An 18,654-nucleotide genomic window follows, 5' to 3' on the forward strand; every position below is an offset into this window, starting at 1 on the left:
GTTGAGGTCACTGTAAATTGCTATAATTTATGAAATGATGAAGTATTGTGGGGAACCTCCTCTTAATGAGAAAAGACAACGTTTTATAAGATGCATGTGTATTTACTATTTATTGAGGTGAAGCTCCCCTTTAAAGGGGAAAAACTACGTTGTGTAATGACAAAGTAGTCAAAGGAGAAAGACGGTATTGTGTAGTACCAAATTATTGGAAGAGGGGAAAGACAAGGTCATGAGGGGTATCCCTCACTTCCAGAGAAGCAAACGTGAGGAGGTGTAAAAACCCTTGTCTCGAGTTAAGGGGACAGAGGAAGGATCTTCATCATTGTGTAAATAAATGTGTTCTATTGCAGATATCATTGACCATTGTGTAAGTAAAATGTGTTTTGCTGATAGAAATTGGATATATATAAAGGTTTTTGTTTGTAAGTATTGTTAGCAGCTGTATAGAGGAAGGTGTTTGGAGTCGTATATTTTTAGGCCGATGTGTTTATGACAGTGTTTTTTGTTAAATGTTGTTAGTAGGTATGTGAATAAGCAGATCTGCTAGTAGGATTGCAAACGTTTGGTATTTCTGTTGAAGGGAGCTGCCATTAGGCTGGTGTTAGTAGACATTTTATTAACTTAGTTGGAGCATAGTGACAGGATGGAAAAACCATTGGAGCATAGGCGCTTTTGCAATATAAGGAAAATGTCTTGAAGTACCATAAAGAGTGAATTCATTGTTTAAAATATGGCCCGAAGACTACTATATTAGAAAATATGCACACTTATTTACTGTCAACCTATAAGAGGAAACAGTCGAAAAATACATAGAACATACTTCATTTATGGAAAATGTTTGTGGAGGAAGAGGGTGCTTTTCATAATGGTTGGGATGGATCTACTCAGGTGAGCCTACCGTCTACCACCTGTCATGGTCATGAAGTCAGGGGCACAGGCATTCAGGGGTTGTATGCACAGGAAACCTGGGTGGACAGTGTCCTGGCGCCTTTGCTCATGAACAAAAGTAAACAAGAACAGCCATTTAACACCAAGAAGCTTTTATTATGGACATAGCACTTCAGATGTATTAACATTGAACATTCCATCCACTGAGCAGGATGCATTAACCTTGAATATTCCATCCATTATGCGGCCCCAATTGTATTCTTGGGTGTGGTTGCTAATTGATTTCCTTCGCACATGCTCACTCTCTAGGAGTGGCAGGATGTGGCTGGTAAGCCGGCCCTAATGGGCGTGCCCACAATCTCAACTATATAAGCTGCCCTGATCCTCAAGACAGGCGCTCACCGTCGCCTGAGGTCAGACCTACCTTTGAAGATCCTGCTTCCTGGACATCCTGCTTCCTGCCAGCATACTTACCAATTGGGGGAAGCTGTTCTTACCTGTACATCTCTTCAGCGAGCCAAGTATTCATCTTTACACTTTCCGGAACACCGAAATCTTCATCTTGGCACCACAGCAGGACACGCTACGTCATCAACAGCAGCGCCTGAAAGGAAAAACAGAAGACAAGGTTAGACATCGAAAAAACAGTCAGTTTCAGGTTGCGCTTCGCCATACTTGGTGCTTTCCTTAAACCATCACTTACCTGCTGTCAAACATTGCGGTAGCATCCATCTTCCATCCCGCCACGTCTCGCGTCTCACAGCTGCATTGAGGCCACATTTCCACGTAAGGGAAGAAAACAGAAGGGAGACATTATTGCGGGCATAAATAGGAGCAACATATAAAGACATTAAACAGAACGAACAGCACCACAAGAGCTCAAGAAAGACTTACCAATCATAGGGAGAAACATAGTCTCAGCTGGACTGGACTAATCCTTATCAGGGATCAGTGAAGGATCAGTGAAGGAACTAGATCCCATTTGATGTGCCCCTGCCAGAAGTAGTAGGATGGAGCGCTTATCTTCCATAATTCACAGGTGAGCTTTATGGGCCGGCGTATGCTCACAGAAACCGTACTTTGGGGTGAAGGGTTTGAGAGGTACAACAATCACAGATTGGCGCACTCACACACTCTTATCTCCACGCAGGAGCAGTATCACCACATACCACCGCTTTTCTACTGAGTTAGAGGACTGAAGGGGGTGATTCAAGTTGAGGGAGGGCTGCAACCATGCCCCAACGCCTCCACAGAGAACGGGTGAGCATAACACCACCCCTCCACCCCAACTGCCCCCATATGGGTCATAACCTTTACAGCCCACACCAACCCCCAGTTTTCTTCTATTCTTCTACTCCAATGGAAGATGGGAAAGGGACCGCAGGGAAGCCTAGGGTCGCCAATAAAAAGCAGACAATTTCAGCAACTGGGAATAAGACTTGCAAGCAGGTGGAGGCAGCATTACAAAAGCACAGCAGGAGCTGACACAAGCCTTGCAGGCCCAGAAGAGACAGCAGGGGCGAAGGGAGGGGCTGAGTGTGCCACCCATAGGTAGTGATGAATGGACAGTGGGACATATCCTCTTTAAGATTGATTGTACAGTTCCCATTGTTACAGGAGGGACCAGGGAAACCTCATTATTTGCCTTGGCCCCACATGGGTCGGGTCAACTTAATGCACACCTTTCCATCTAATACTGCAGGAGCAGGCAAGTGGATGTATGCCCTTGAGAAGCATACAACCGGTGGTGGGAGACATAAAGAGCTTGTTTGCTTCCATGGTAGGGAACAAGCAGACAAATGATGACGTAAAGCTGGAAACAAAGGGGTAAAGATGAACAGTACTCTTCATGATGGTGCCCCATTTAATAACTGTCGAGCGCAGGAATGAAAGTTTTTGAGGAACGGGTATCCTGACAGAGCCAATTTGAATTCTATCATGACTTGCACAATGAGAGCAAACGAGGACCCTACCCTTTACATACAGCAGATTCAGGAGATGTGGCAGTTTGAGACAGGGGAGGCGGAGAACAACAATATTGTTGTTTCTTATAATGTGTTATGCCAGGGGCTTCCTTCAGAGGTACATGCAGATTTTAAAAAGGTGGTTTGGTTTTGAAGAAAAATCATGGCCTGAGGGACAGGCCCATATCACACATTATTGCCGGCAGTGACAGAAGAAGGATGAGGAGCATACAGAACAAACACAGACAGCAGAAGCAAAGTTGTTTCTGAAGAAACTAGCAAAATCGAACGTGGAAGGTGCAATAAGAACTAACACCATGGAAGGGCAGCTTCAACACGACCCTGCACAGGGGTGGGTGGAAGGGCGTAGAGAGTTTGCGAGGGCGGGCAGAGGTTTTCAGAGAGGGAGAGGATGTTTTTTTATGGGCAGAGGGGGAGGTATGGGAAGCATGTGGCCCAGATCTGGGTTACAATGTTGTTCTTGCGGAAAGATGGGTCATATTGCCCGGGACTGCAGGAGAAGGCCAACCATGGCAGTCAACTATAATGTCCCAGCCTACCACTTTACATTTAATCCTCAGCCCCAATTAACTCTGCATGCCCCAGGTCCCATAGAGTAGCAACAAATGCAGTTGCTGACATTATATTTTACACACCCACCTGCTCAACAATGAGATTAGAACTCCCTGCCACAAGGCACAGTGACTCAATACACAGGGCCAAGCATGATGCAGGGCAATCCTTTCCCACTCCCCGGCACGAAAGCTCATCCTCAAAAGGATAGCCAACAGGGAGCTTTGGAGGGCCACTACTATAAGTAACTACCGATTTGGAACAGGAACCCTTAGTAGGAGTGAAGATAGGGGATCAAACATTTTTTTTTTGGCACAGGAGCTACAAAATCTGGTGTTATGGAGGGAATGTACCCCATGTCGGACAAAATATTGGACACACACAGGTTTTCTGGGGCTTTGAAATCAGTTCCTTTAACTGTAGACTTACCTGTCATCATAGGCACAAATGAATTATCAGTCCATTTAATTTATTTGCAGGACAAACTAGTTAATCCCATTGGTAGGGACATCATGAGCAAGTTAAATATGAACATTCATTCTCAGATGAGGGTATAGCATGTTCTACCCCAGGAATGTACCACACTAGAGTTATTGCAGTAATACAAGTATTCTGTGGACTTAGCGCCCACTGAGGTGTACCACTCCATCTAAATGTGTTCCTTTATGGGGTAACAGTTTTGTTTGGATGGGTACCAGGGATTACGGACAACATTTTGCATGTACAGGGGGACTTCCTATTTCAACAAGCTATCCAACAGGAATGGGAGCCAGGCACCAATACGAAGATATATTTGCAAGCCGTAATCACCAAGGCAAACATAATAATCCTGTCCGGTTTGGAAGAGGAGGATCTTGAATGGTGCCCAGTTTTATGCATTGACCCAACGCAGCAATTGAGGTATGTGTTTGATGAACGGCTGTTCAAAGTCACTGAATACAAGGGGAAATTGATAGTTGAAATCGTTTTAACCAGCCATGTAGTAGTGCAACTCAAAGAAGTGCCGTACACTCTATTTCTTGTCAACACATTATCATCAACTTGCAGGAAGATTTAAACAGGGTACCCAGTCGGTTGTGGACCAATGGCCCACACAATGTAAGTGTGCTAAAAAATGTTTGGGCAGTTTGCAACCAGGAGCAGTGTTGCCCAGAGTAAAACAATAGCCCATATCAAAGGAAGCAGAGAAAGGCATTATTTCCACCCTAGAGGCCCTATGGCTGCAGGCTATAATACAGCCATCAGAGTCCCCATGTGACACAACTATTTATCCTGTGAAAAAAGCAGAACGGTCAACTTGGAGGTTGGTACAGAATGTATGCCTGTTGAACAACATTGCACAGGCAGAATTCCAAGTGGTCCTTAATCCTGCCACCATCATGTGTAATATCCCCACAGAAGCTACCTATTTGACTGTATTAGATCTCAAGAATGCATTATTCTCCATCCTACTACATCCTGAGTACCAAACCCTTACAGTACTTAACTACAGTGGCCAGAGGTTCCAGCATGCTTGTTTGCCACAAGTGTACTGCAAGTCCCCCTGTATTTTTAACAGGGTGTTGCAAATGTATCTAAGAAAATTACAAACACAGAGCACAGTGATTCAGTATGTAAACCTCCTGACTTTTTTAATGGTGACATTATTACCTGATACCAATAAAACATTTACCCTAATTGGCACAGAAGGGTTACAAAGTGGACAAGGATAAAATTAAGTATTGTCAGCAAGAAGTTTTGTACCTAGGCCAGATAATATCATCAGCAGGCAGATAAATAACACCAGAAAAGGCCACAGAAGTCCAGAACACAACACAGCCTACCACAGTCAAACAGAGGCAGCAGTCTTTAGGTTTATGTAACTATTGTCGAGCATGGATATTTGACTTTTTGACATACACCAAATCCCTACTGCCCCTACTGCAAGGGCTAAAAAAAGCTCAGAAAGCAAAAGAGCCCATTGTCTGGAAAGATAAGATGATCAAATACTTTAAGGAGCCAGTTCTGGCCACACCTGATTATAAAAAAAAAATTATTTTGTTCTCACACTCCAATGGTCAGGTGATGATGACTGTCCTCACACGGAAGACCTCACGGGGGCATAGGCACTGGCTTATTACAATGCCTTCTGGACCCATTGAAGCAGGGAAACTCCACATGCGACCAGGCTCTGGCAGCCGCTACAGTTGCCATCCCAAAAGCATCTACCATCAGCATGGGATGCCCAGCCACCCTTTATGTGGAGCATGCAGTTTTCACAATCCTAGACAAGCAAAAATCCCTCTCACCACCCAACGAGCATCAGGGTATGAAGTGATCTTGTTGAACTTCTCCATTCACACTGTCAGGTGCAACACTGTAAATCCAGTGACATTTATTTCAGAACCAGTGCAGCCAAATGACACAGTAGATGATTGCACCACATATGAGGATACCACTGATGACACTACCCACGCTAAGGAAGACGCAATCGAAGGGGGTAAGGTGCTCTTCATTTATGGCTCATCAATGATTGATCAGAACACAGGGATAAGGCACATGGAAGCAGCAGTAGGGAGCCTCGAATCAAAGGTACCACTGCCTTTGCACTACTCCACACAAGCAGCAGAGATTATGGCTCTCATAACTGCATTGGAATTGTCGCAACAGTGTTACACTCCCATTTACTCAGATTCAGCATTGTCACATCTACCGTATATTCAGCCTGTCTAGATTGCACAGGAGAGGGTTTAACAAATCAGAAGGTAGACCTATGAAGCATGCCACATTTCTGTCCAGGTTAATAGATTCATTAGCCCTCCCTAAAGCAGTAGCAATAGTAAAATGTGCAGCTCATACACACAACACAGACCAGACTGCTTATAGTAACAGTGCAGTAGATTTGGAAGCAAAAGAAGCAGAGTATTTAGAACATTCTGATGCCACAGTTTCTTCTGAACTTTCCCTGTAACAAAAAAGTGTCTCTTACATTGAACTTCCCCATACCCAGATTATTGAACTGCAGTCACAAGCTCAACAGCAGGAAAAAGAATTATGGACAAAAAAGGGATGTTCGTGTATCCAACAGACCTTGTATGGATTCAAAACATTTTAGGAAAACCATGTATGCCCCAAGTGCTACTCACCATTGCCCTCAAAGAGTTGCACTTTCCTACACACACATCCAAGGAGTATATTGCTGCCAATTTGCAGACAGACTGGTTTATTCCAACCCTCCATGAGTTCATTAGTGATTCCATATCAAATTGTACACATGCACTAGTGGTTCACATGGTTAGGACACTGAAGGCGACATTGACCCATCCCACAGGGCCATTTTTGACATTTGCACTTAGACTATGTGGACATGGTTGACAGGTGCAGTAACTTTTATTATATAATTGTTGTGGCTTGCCTATTCTCGTGATTGCTTGACGAAGGTCCCTGAGTCCATCCTGATGCTAAATCAGCAGCAAACGTTCTAGTGTGAGAAGTGTTTCCACAATGGGAAATATGTGATGTAATCAGGACAGATAATGGCACTCACTTCTTCAATGAGATGTTCAAATAAATGTGTTCTCTTTTGGGTATAAACCAAAGATTGTGCTCTATTTACCACCCTTAAGTCAAAGGGTTAATGGAGCACCTCAATAGATTGTTGAAACACTGGCTTTCTAAAATGTGTAATACCATGCACAAAAAATGGCTTCACTGTTTGTTGCTTGCTCTGTTTGCGCTCAACAATCAGCCAGGGTCTGATCATCATCTCATACCACACAAAATAATCACATACAGGAGGCTGCACATTCCTCTCACACCTGCACGTGCAGCCCCAAAAGCACATACCTCTGCTGAAATTCTTAGAGACGAATTCCAAGGCTACCTTTGGGAACTAATCAAATCTGTCAGGTTCATATATTGCCATGACCCAACAGTAGACGATTCATTGCAAGCACCACAAAAGTTATCACAGTGTCCAACACTACAGCTCTTTCCAGGCAATCAGGGGTATATTCGCAACTTGGTCAGCAAGTTGAAGGATCCTAAATTAATCAAATCTGTCAGGTTCATATCTTGCCATGACCCAACAGTAGACGTTTCATTGCAAGCACCACAAAAGTTATCACAGTGTCCAACACTACAGCTCTTTCCAGGCAATCAGGGGTATATTCGCAACTTGGTCAGCAAGTTGAAGGATCCTAAATTAATCAAATCTGTCAGGTTCATATCTTGCCATGACCCAACAGTAGACGTTTCATTGTAAGCACCACAAAAGGCATCACAGTGTCCAACACAACAGCTCTTTCCAGGCAATCAGGGGTATATTCGCAACTTGGTCAGCAAGTTGAAGGATCCTAAATTCCTTCGACCCTGCACAATGATCTATGCTACTCCAACAGCAGTAAACATCGCCAGATGCAAGGCATTGCTCCACCTCAGTGATGTCCGGAAAGACAATCGTACCATCACCCCTCTCCAACAGCAGGAGGAAGAAGAGGGGGGAATGACAACAGGAGTACCTGTGTAGTTTCCTTACATCCATTTGGGCTACTAGACATTTCACCACAGGGTTAAGGAAATGTAGAGAACTTATAATGTGCCTGCCTTATTTTGTTTTTCTGTTTTGCATCTTTTGTATTCTCGTGCTGTGTTGTATGTGTTTTACTCCTCGAAACCTAAACCAAGTGTTATCCAAGGTAAATAAAATGATGTGCATGACCACTCGGAAGAGAACATGTAGTTTTGCCACATGCAGACAGTGGAGAGAGAGAATTAGAGTGGCCCTTGTTTTGTTTGTTCATTGATTCCTTATGTGGCAGCCACATCTAAACTATTCTTGCCTCAAGAGAGCCCACCAGAGAGAGTGAGTTGTTTAATTCACCAAGCCTTATGTAGGGTGCGAGGAAAAATGCAAGAACACAAGGTCCTAGTGCAGTGGGTGGAAATGAATGACAAAGGGCCTGATTATAAACTTGCCGGTATCCTGGCAGTAAACCCGCCAGGATACCAGCAAAGGCTGTTATCGTTTCCGCCACTGGGTCCTCTGTCCGACGACAATGAGTGCCGGAGGGACAGAGTAAATCCCCATTCATGGAGTCCAGTAGGACTCCATGAGAGGATTTGCTGTGGTTACCAGCACCAGCAATGGCAGTGCCAGTACTGAGGGCTTTGTTTGCCAGTAGGGCACCTGGCTTACCCCCAGCATTTAGCTGGAGGTAAGCCAAGGTGACCCACCGGCAAACCCGCAGTCGGGCGGTCCGGTTAAGTGCCAGTATCATCGAATACCAGCACTTTTTTGCTGCACCATTTGACTTGGAATGAGGCCCAAAGTGTATGACGACAATTATAAAGAATTGACAACAAAGACAAAGGGGTGAGTGATCTTATACATACGTATCAAAGAGGAGCGCAGGAGCAAATGACTGGCTTTCAGGAGAAGAAAGTTTCACAGCATCGTCTGCATCATGTTGTCTCAATGGTGCAGGCCAGAGCCAGGCTTCATGTGAGGGGAACTCTAGATTGCAGATCAAAGCTGCTGTTTTTTACAAACACAAATGGATCAAAGGGATGTTTTGGTGCAGGGAGGGAAAAATGTTTGGACTGCCTAAGGTGGTGGTCCTAAAAATAAATGAAATCTGTTAAAAAATATGGACCAAGTATGTTAACAGTTTACTGTTGAATAATGAAACTTACATGGTTTTCCCTGTGTTTCAGAAGCATTGGCATCATTTTTGTTGGATCAGACTCCATGTCACTTGCTGTTTACTGTTGGCAGTCTCCATGTTACTTGCTGCTTACTTTTACTGCAGGATCTGTGATGAATCCTATGGAGTTCTCACAGAATCCCAGACTAAAGTCTCCTCCCAGGTGGCCAGGTTAAGGCAGCCACTACCTGATCCAATGTCTGAATGGCTTTTCATCTTATAATGCAGTGATATTGCTAGTGTGTAGCAAAATCTGCATTATGTTTGAGTGTTGTCTCTTAGGTAGGTAGTCACAACTACCTGCATCTCCTAGGTGCACCAATGTCATGATGAATGAAACAACATACCAGTCTATTTGATGTGTCTATGTTTTTCCCCTGCAAGCTGAAAGGGAGCAAGTGAGAGAAGTTGTGCATTCCTCACATAGCAGCTCTCAGAGTGTATCATGATCCCGAGAAGAGCAGAGCAACCATTGACTAGGTCAGAGCCACTCTTCATGTAGTGAAGATTTCCAAGATGGACCTGCATGGCAGAAACACTTAAAAAAACTCCCAGGTCTTAATTACTAGCAATATAAATCATTAATAGCAACTACCAGGTAAGTGTTACGCTCACTTGGTCTCTGCAGAGGCGTTGGGGCATGGTCGCAGCACTCCCAGGGATACAACTTCTCCTCTGTGCCTAAATGGGAACTGTGGTGATGAGCAGCATGGTTCCTGAGTGAATATAAAGTGAGATCGTGAGGATATGCAGACTGTGGTTCTAATCCCTTCTCCCAACCTCTTCTCCATTGATGTGGCTCCCCTGGGTCGTGCTATTCTGGAAGGCTCACCTGCTGAATGATAATGACAAGCTCTCCGTCCTGCTGCTTCTGGCGGGGGGGCTTGCCGAAGGCGACCATATTTCTTCATTGGTCCCATGCTGTGGAAGTCCAGGCCAACTGCGACTCATCCACTTCTGTAGCTAGTAAGTATTTCCCTTTTTCCACTTTCCTGCTGGTCTTCCAACGTTCACAATTGAATTGGTAATGTTTGTTCTTAACTTAAAGTCTGTGTTAGGCAGAATCCTGTGCAGTACCCTTAGGGACCACTACACACAATTAAGACTACAGGTGGCAATACAAGTTTTACCTTTGGTACAAGCCTGTACTACTATGTAAGAGTGGTAGCAGTGGCGGAGCAGCCAGGCTTATCTCAAGAGCATATGAGCAGTAGCAGAGATTAAACAAAAGGACCACAATTACTGTGACTCAAACAAACACTGACTCAATGTTTCAGGTAGAAAAATATAAGTACATTTATTTTTAAACCATTCGTTATAAACACAACACTTCTATTAAACTTCAATAAAAAACACACGTTAAATATTCTACAACTAACCAATTCACTGTGTACAGTAAGTCTCAAGGTAAGTACCCTGTGTTTGAATGAACCGGTGTTATGAACAAAACACGTTACCGCAAATATGATTGCGATCACTTTTTGACAGTTCGGTCTACTAAACAAACACGTATCCGTGACATGAAATGCTACCGGGGCAAAAACACACTTAGCACCTGAGATACCCAGAGGGAGTTGGAGACAAAAATCACAGGCACTATTTTGGTTAGGCAGGCAGAATCAAGAAACACTCAGAGACAGGAGGTCAAAAGTCAAAGGGCCAGAGCCAGGGTCAGAAGACACCGGGGCCAGTTGCCGAAGATCACATGGTCAGACAGTTCACGATTCAACTTAGCCAAAAGTACTTCGATATTGCCAATGTTCAGAAGCAAAAGTTATAAGAAGGAGGGAAGACAAGGGCAAGCCTTGGAAATGAAGAAAAAGGGATTCACCCAGTTTCCTCAACAGAACACAGTACCTTGTTCCAGTGGTGCAGCTAGTGCCCTGGCAGTTGTTCCTGATGGTTTCCCGCAGACCCACGATTCCTGGAGCTTCGTTGTGAAGGAGGACGTCTGAAGGGGGTCTGCACCACACAGGGATGAAGCCGGCAGCAGCGAAAAGGAATTAAAGGTGCGCTCCTTAAAAACAGGAGAGGCTCTTCAGGTGGCTGTTCGGACCACTACAGCAGTGTGCAGCGATTTCAACCAAGGAAGAGGATCCTCTGGCTGGGGAAGATGAGCTGGTTATCCCCACCAAGCTCAAGGGAAGAAGACTCCAGACTGGATCTTCTCTGAATCGTTGAAGGGCAGATAGCTCAGGACTGCAGCAGGGCTTCACCGGGACGGGGTAGTTGCAGCAGCCGTCGTTCTCTCCGCTTCTCTTCGATTCCTTGTAGTTCCAGTGGCGACTCTCTGACTTCTAGCCCAAGAGACCTGCCTTTTATGCGAAAAACCCCCATTCACACAGCCTGGCTGTCTGGCTGTCAATCACCCAGCAGGCGGGTTGTCCAGCCTGGACAACTACCCTGGCCAATCATGACAAAGTGCAACTTGGGTTTCCTAGGATACCCTGTGCAGGGGGTGACTACACCCCTCCCTCCCATTCAGCCCACCTAGACACCCAGGCACCTTGAGGAGGGCTTCTGGGAAGAAGCCCGCCAAAAGACAGTGAACAAAGAAGGCGAACCTAATTTGCCGAGCAAAGTAAAACACAAGAAGGACTTTAACAAAAAGAAATGGCGAATAAACCCAACCAGAGCCAAGAGAAAGACGATTTGGTCAAGCGGGTTTATTTTTGAGGCTAATATAATAGCCAAGAACAGTACCACGTTTATCTAATATAATCGCGGTAGAAAAGTTAGGGTAGATACCACTGCTACCAGCCAAGTCTAAATGTTAAAAGAGTGAAACAATGCTCTAGGAGGTACAGATACATAGGGATACAAGTTAACCCTTTCCAGTACTCCATAGAAGATAGGGTGTACTGGATCTGTGGTAGATTGACTAAGTAAAGTTAATGGTAATTTTACCCTTTTCTGGGGGACAGCAGTCGCCTCAGAAATGGAGTCGAGGGAAGTCTCAAAGACAACCCTGTGCCACGGCACTGAAAGTGCTGTGTGACACACAAAAAGAAGGGGGCTACTGAAGTGGTGTACTTCAGAGTCCACAATCACAAAAACAAGTAGAAACACATAGCAAAACACAGGTAAGAGTGGGGGAAAAGCTCTCACTCTTACCAAGTGGAAAAACATAAACTCCAGAAGTCCAGCAAAGCTGCTGGGGGACTCACTGGGTGAGGGAAATTAGCCATAAATGAGAACTCTCCATAACAGTCCGTTGTACATGTAATGTCTCTTTCTCTGCTCTCTCTTCCTTTGCAGGTGTTGTAGCAGTTCAGGGGGTAGCTGCAATGATCGAAATGCAGCCATCAGTATGGAGGAGCAGAGCAACGATGGACCGGCAGATGGTAAGCAATCTTAATGGGTGTGCGTATGATTTTGAGCAAGGCGCGACCCTGGGTCTGGTGTTCTTGATTATTCTAACCTTGTCTTATCTTCTTTCTCGTTTCAGGTCTTCGGTTTCGGGAGCAGGAGGGCGGACGCTGAGGCACTGGATTCAGAATCCACCTAGAAGATGGGATGCTGCTAGGCTGATGAAAACCAGAGACCAAGTAAGGTTGAAGGCGCTGCAGGATCCCGCGAGGTAAGTTAGCTGGGTCAGGTGGCGGTGAGCATCACGTTGCACGGAGTTGAAAAGTAACGTGAAGCGCTGTCTGAGGAATAGGTGGGTTTATATAGTCTAGTTCTTGGCCACGCCCATTGGTTCTGACCTGCCTGCCACACCCTGCCCCACCTAGATACTACACATGCTTTTCAGTCTCCACCCTCTCTTGGATTCTGCACGTGCCTTCCAGTTTTTAAATTGACACGCCCCGAACAGTGTGCAAGTGGAGAATTACAGTGAATATAAATAAAGCACTCCGGCATTAAATAAACATTTCAGCTTGTATTCATTCACGAGCCTGGCGCCAAAGGTGCCAGGACATATTCCAGCCGGGCCCCCCTGTGTCTAAATGTCCCAATGGGGCAAGAAGGTGATAAGTTACCGCTTGCCCCCATCACCAGATGGCATGGTTTTTGCGTTGTTGGGCCTGTGGCCATGACAGCACTCCCCCTCAGGCCCATGTAATAGGTGGTTTCCCTCCTGGTCCAGGTTTGTTGGGATTATAATGATGGAATTGTTCGATCAGTGCGTGAACAAATTCACTGTGTTCCCAGGTACGGTCTTGAGGTCCATAACCTTTCCAGTCTATGAGCTAGTACAACTTGGATCAGATTATTTTAGAGTCTAGAATAGTTTTAACCTCGCACTCAGGCTCCCCTTCTATGATTTCGGGTTCTGGCGGAGTATTGATTTGTGTACCTGGTTTCATCGGTTTCAAAAGTGAGACATGAAATGCCGGGTGGATTTGCATATGGGATGGTAGTTCCAATTTCATGGCAGCGGGGTTGATCACAGCTTTAATAGAATAGGGTCCTAGGTATCTGGGACGGAAGGCCCGTGGTCCCTTGAGAGAAAGGTTTTTGGATGCTAACCAAACCTTGTCTCTGATCTGATAATTTGGAGCCTCTTTTCCGTGTCGATCTGCAAACTGCTTCTGCTTTTCTTTGGCTTTAGTCAGATGTTTGGCTGCCTCCTTAAGAACCCGAGTGATGGTTTCATGCAAGGTCTTTACCCCCGGTATTTCCAATGCTTTGAGTGAATCAAAGTCAGAGGTTCGTGGGTGTCGGCTGTGCACTGTGTAGAATGGAGTTTGTCCTGTGCTAGTATGGATTGAATTATTGTATGCATAATCGGCTAACCAAAGTATGTTCTTCCAGGTATCTTTGGTTTGTTGTAATTTGCACCTTAAGTACTGCTCTAGACTCTTGTTAGTCCGTTCGGTCTGAACATCTGTTTGGGGGTGATGACTTGTGGACAACCGAAGGTCGATTTTAGCGATTTTGCAAAATCTTCTGCAGAGTACTGAGACAAACTGAGTTCCGCGGTCAGATATTATTATTGATGGGAACCCATATAACCGAACAATCTGTTCCAGAAATACGGTAGCCAGGGTAGAGTCTGTTGGGATCCCTTTTAGAGGGATGAAATGAGCCATTTTAGAAAACAGATCCACAATAACCAGGATGGTGTTGTATCCGTTACATGGGGGAAGATCAGTAATAAAGTCCATTGACAGCGTATGCCAAGGCTCCGGAGGCACCATCAAAGGACGTAGGAGACCTACGGGACTTTGTTTTAGAGACTTGTGCTGTGCGCAAATACCATAGGTCGCGATAAACTGGGAAATATCCTTTCTCCAAGTCCTTTTTATCTTGGCTTGAATGTTAGCGATTCCGGGATGTCCTTCAATTAAAGAGTAATGATAGTTTGCTATGATTTGGTTTTGCAGGTCTTTGTCCCGAACATATAATCTCCATTTAAAGTATGGTAGATTGTTTATGATAGCTTGTTTGTTTGTTTTAATATTTATAATGTGCGCCTGACCCAAAGTTATCAGGGCGCAGAAGACAGAAGAGGGTTGTTCAGCTTTGGTTACATTGCTGTAAAGTAACATACAGTATCTACATAATAAGGCAATAAGGGTTGTTCAGCTTCGGTTACATTGCTGTAAAGTAGCATGCATTAAATACATAATTAAGGCAAATTACATCACAAGAGCAAATATGTACAGTGTATACAGCTAGGGCAAATTGTGTTATCTGAAAGTATTGAGGTGTCAAATGTCATTTTCCTTGATCCAGTTGATAAGGTTGGATCTAAAACGAAGATAAGATAGGTCTTCTCTAAGTGTCGGTGGGAGCGAGTTCCAGTATTGGGCAGCTTTGACCGGAAAACTGCTTCCGCCAGTCTTAATGCGATTAAAACTAGGCACTAGTAGGAGGTTGGTGTTGGCTGTTCTCGAAGGGCGATTAGATGATTGTCTGGAGAATCTGGGAATGAGGTATTGTGGGGCAGCATGGTGTAGGCATTTATGTGTCAGGGATGCTGTTTTGAGAAGAATTTTATCTTTAGTAGAGAGCCAGTTGTTAGCTCTTCTGAGGTCAGATATATGGGCTTTCTTGAGGATGTTAAGGGCTGCTCTCAGGGCATTGTTTTGAAGAATCTGGATCTTATTGGTAATGTATTTATTGCTCCCCACATATACAGCATTACAATAATCCAGTTTGGATAAGACAAGGGCTCTTGCTAAGTTAATGCAGCTTTTAGGTGAAAGAAAGGTGCTGGCTGCTCCAATTAGCTTACAGGTGTAAGCTGTAGCTGAGGCCATGGAGTTAACTTGTTTTTTGAAGTTTAAAGTAGAGTCTAGATAGAATCCAAGGGTTTTGACTTCCTTGGCTACTGTGATATCATTATTGTATATTTTAAAGTTCGAGTTGAGATGACCTAATTTGTGGAGGTTAGCAGGGGTGCCGAGAATGAGGAGTTCCGTTTTGTCATCATTCAGGCATAGACCATGGGAGGCCACCCATGCCTGGATGTTGAGGTACACTGTATTCATGAAGGCCAAATCCTTGTTGTAATCTCCCGTCAACGGGATGAGGATCTGTGTATCATCCACATAGTTAGTGTAGGTGATACCCAGGCCATCTAGATCAATAAAAAGGGGCTTTGTGAAGATGTTGTACAGAGTAGGAGAAACGCAGGGGCCCACCGCAAGTGATGTGTATGGGGTCAGCGGCTGCTAAGGGTGAGAATACCTGCATTGTTCTATTGTCAAGGAAGGATTGAATCCATCCTATAGCTTCTTGTGAGAAGTGAACGGCAGAGTCCAGATGGTTATAGAGAATCTTATGGTCGACCAGGTCGAAAGCCGCTGAGAGATCAAGTAGCAGTAATAGTGCTCTCTTACCATTGTCTCTCAAGGCGTCTATTTGTGCTTTGAGGTCAATGAGCGCAGTTTCCGTTCCATGTTGTGGTCTAAAACCTGACTGGCGCACTCCTAGGAGATGGTTGTGTTAAGATGGCTTTCTGAACTCTGTCCTGGAGGGGCAGAGGTTCAGAAGGCCAGCCTAGTTTCTTGGAACAGGGTAACCTCTGGACAAGCCAGACCAATCAAGGTAGCGATCTCGGCGGTCAAGACTAGGGGCCTCATTACACGGTAGGCGGTAAACCATGGCGCTATTAGCGCCATGGTTCATGCCAGTAATTTACCGTTACCGCCTTGGAGGAAAGGGGAATTACCGCCCTATTCCAAGGTTGGGAAGGCGGTAATTCCTCCTTCCTCCATTGCCCTTCCCCATTCCCATTTTTGCCCCATAGGGCATAATGGGAATGGGGAAGGTGCTAATTACGGTTCCGCAAATTGCGGTACCGTAATTAGCACCCCGGTCCCTTTGCGGGTTTGTTTTTTAACACCTGCTAAAAGCAGACGTTAATGTACGAACCCGCAAAGGGACCTTGTAGTAAGGCGGTAAGGGTTTACCGGTACCGGTAAACCCTTACCGCCTACCGTGTAATGAGGCCCTAGGTCTCAAGAGGGGTGAGGGTGACTGAAAGCCCGCAATGAGCACACAAAGCAAGGACGCTTACAAATTACTCCAAGCAGGTGTTATATTAAAAATATAGACACATTTATTACAAGGCCTTTGTAATATTGACCATAGCTAAGAATCACGATAAAACTCGTAATCCAACACATCACAATCAAATACAATATATATACAATTACCAAAGGGTCTAAAGAGTTTGAAGCATGAAATATGCAGACCACCTAGATGGGGAGGAAAACAGGCGGTGCAAGTAATCGTTAGACCCAGTTCGCCTTCAGAGGCCACCTAACTAGAAGGAAGTCCGAGCCCTACGAAGAGTGGAGCGTTGTGCTCAAAAGTACCTGCACACGCTGGTGCCGATGGGTCAAGGTGAGTCTCTTCAAGGAATTCAGGCAGTTCAGAGTGGTGAACAAAGGAGGGCGAACAGATCTCCGCTACTCAAGCGCGGCCTCCACTTGCGGGCAGAAGCAGAGTGCGAGTGCGAAAAAGGTGTGCTGTTTAACACAGCGAGGAAAATCTACAGGCTACTGCAGGAGGGCGACCAGTTCCTCGCGTTGCTACTCACCAGTCCCCGATGCAGGCAGACCCAGGCTTCTCTGCGTCAGTTTCAGTGCTGGCAGGTTCAGATACGAGCATGGGACGTCTCGGCGTCGTGTATATTCCGCGGCAGCAGAAGTTAGAGTTGAGGATGTCCCAAACGCAGTGAACCCGCACAGATTGTTACCACAGCAGGGCAACAAAGCGGCTGTGTGTATTTCAGCCCAATGTACACTTCTCACTTCAGACCTGGGAATGCCAAGTGTACGAATCGTGTGAGAGTGTCAAGGACTCGGAATACAGCATCAACCTGACGGCGGTTACAGAGCAAGACTCCTGGATAAGCTGGTCAGTCCACTGGATGGCCCAGAGATGCTTCCGAAGGCTTACGTACAGGAGATGATGAAGATGCCGAGAATAGTTGTTCCCACTATTCCAAAGGGTCGAAGTACCAGTACAGGCCTTCTCGTTCGATCAGAGGCAGAATGGTTTCACAGGGCGACAGCAGTGCAGAGGAGCAGTCCTTCAGCGGGTCACCAGTGATTCCTCGGTTCAGCCTCTTAGTTGCAGGATACTTGGCTCCTGTATCCGTCGTTCGTGAGAACGCAGGAGATCGAGATGGTAGTGATGTTTCCAGCCTCCTCTTATCCAGAGTTCCCTTCGCGCCAAAACAGAGAGGACCCAATGGGAGATCTGCTCACAAAACACTCACACCATACGTGGACCTATCACGAACCACAGTGGTGCCAGGCATTCTAGACACACTAGACTCTCTGGCACCCAGGATGTGTATTGGGACCAGACATCCCAGCCCACATCCTGGAGGCGCACACAAGGCATGCAGAAGCCCGCGAAAGCATCTGTGTTTCGCTGGACAGTACATGCTCAAATAAGGATGGCCCTGGGTCGGCGCGACCTGGGGAAGGTGAAGGGGCAAGACGGTCAACGGACAGGACAAAGAACCTCGTGGCCTGGCCATTTTGGAAGCCAGGCCACCCATTTTGGCCAAACGCGAGAAGCGCGGTTAACAGGGCAAAAGGGAGTTCAAAAACACAAAGAAACGATCGCTGCCACCAGTCCCGTCTGTGACATACTTGCACAGTTCGTTATAAATCCATCGAGAGTTTCTAGGTCCTGTAGAATGACTAAGACCCAAGAGCCCGGTAAGGTAAGTTACGGTGCACTCTTGTGTCTTGTTGCGCGAAAGCTGCAACATGCGAAAAGAACTACGGAAAACAGCGTTTCCCGGTACTGACTGTCTTAAGGGCATGTCAGTTTCCCCGTAAGAATGGAGCGAAAGCCCAGAGGGGTGCGGCGGAAGGCTGCGCTTCTCTGGCAAAGTCTAGATCAGGGAGAAAACAACAGCAAAAAGTTTAGGGGTTGCCACATAGAAGGAAAAATACCTACAATTAAGAAATCTTTCCTAACACGTTGCATTCCAGATATTGTTGGATCTGGAGGTACGTCACCTTGTCTAAGATTTTAAGCAGGAACGGAACTCTGGTGATGGGGTGATAATTTGTGGGTATGGAGGGGTCAAGTGTTTGTTTTTTGAGGAGTGGGAGGACCCATGAGTG

Source organism: Ambystoma mexicanum, chromosome 4p (genome assembly GCF_040938575.1).
Source record: "Ambystoma mexicanum isolate Mex_15411 chromosome 4p, UKY_AmexF1_1, whole genome shotgun sequence".
NCBI classification, from domain to species: Eukaryota; Metazoa; Chordata; class Amphibia; order Caudata; family Ambystomatidae; genus Ambystoma; species Ambystoma mexicanum.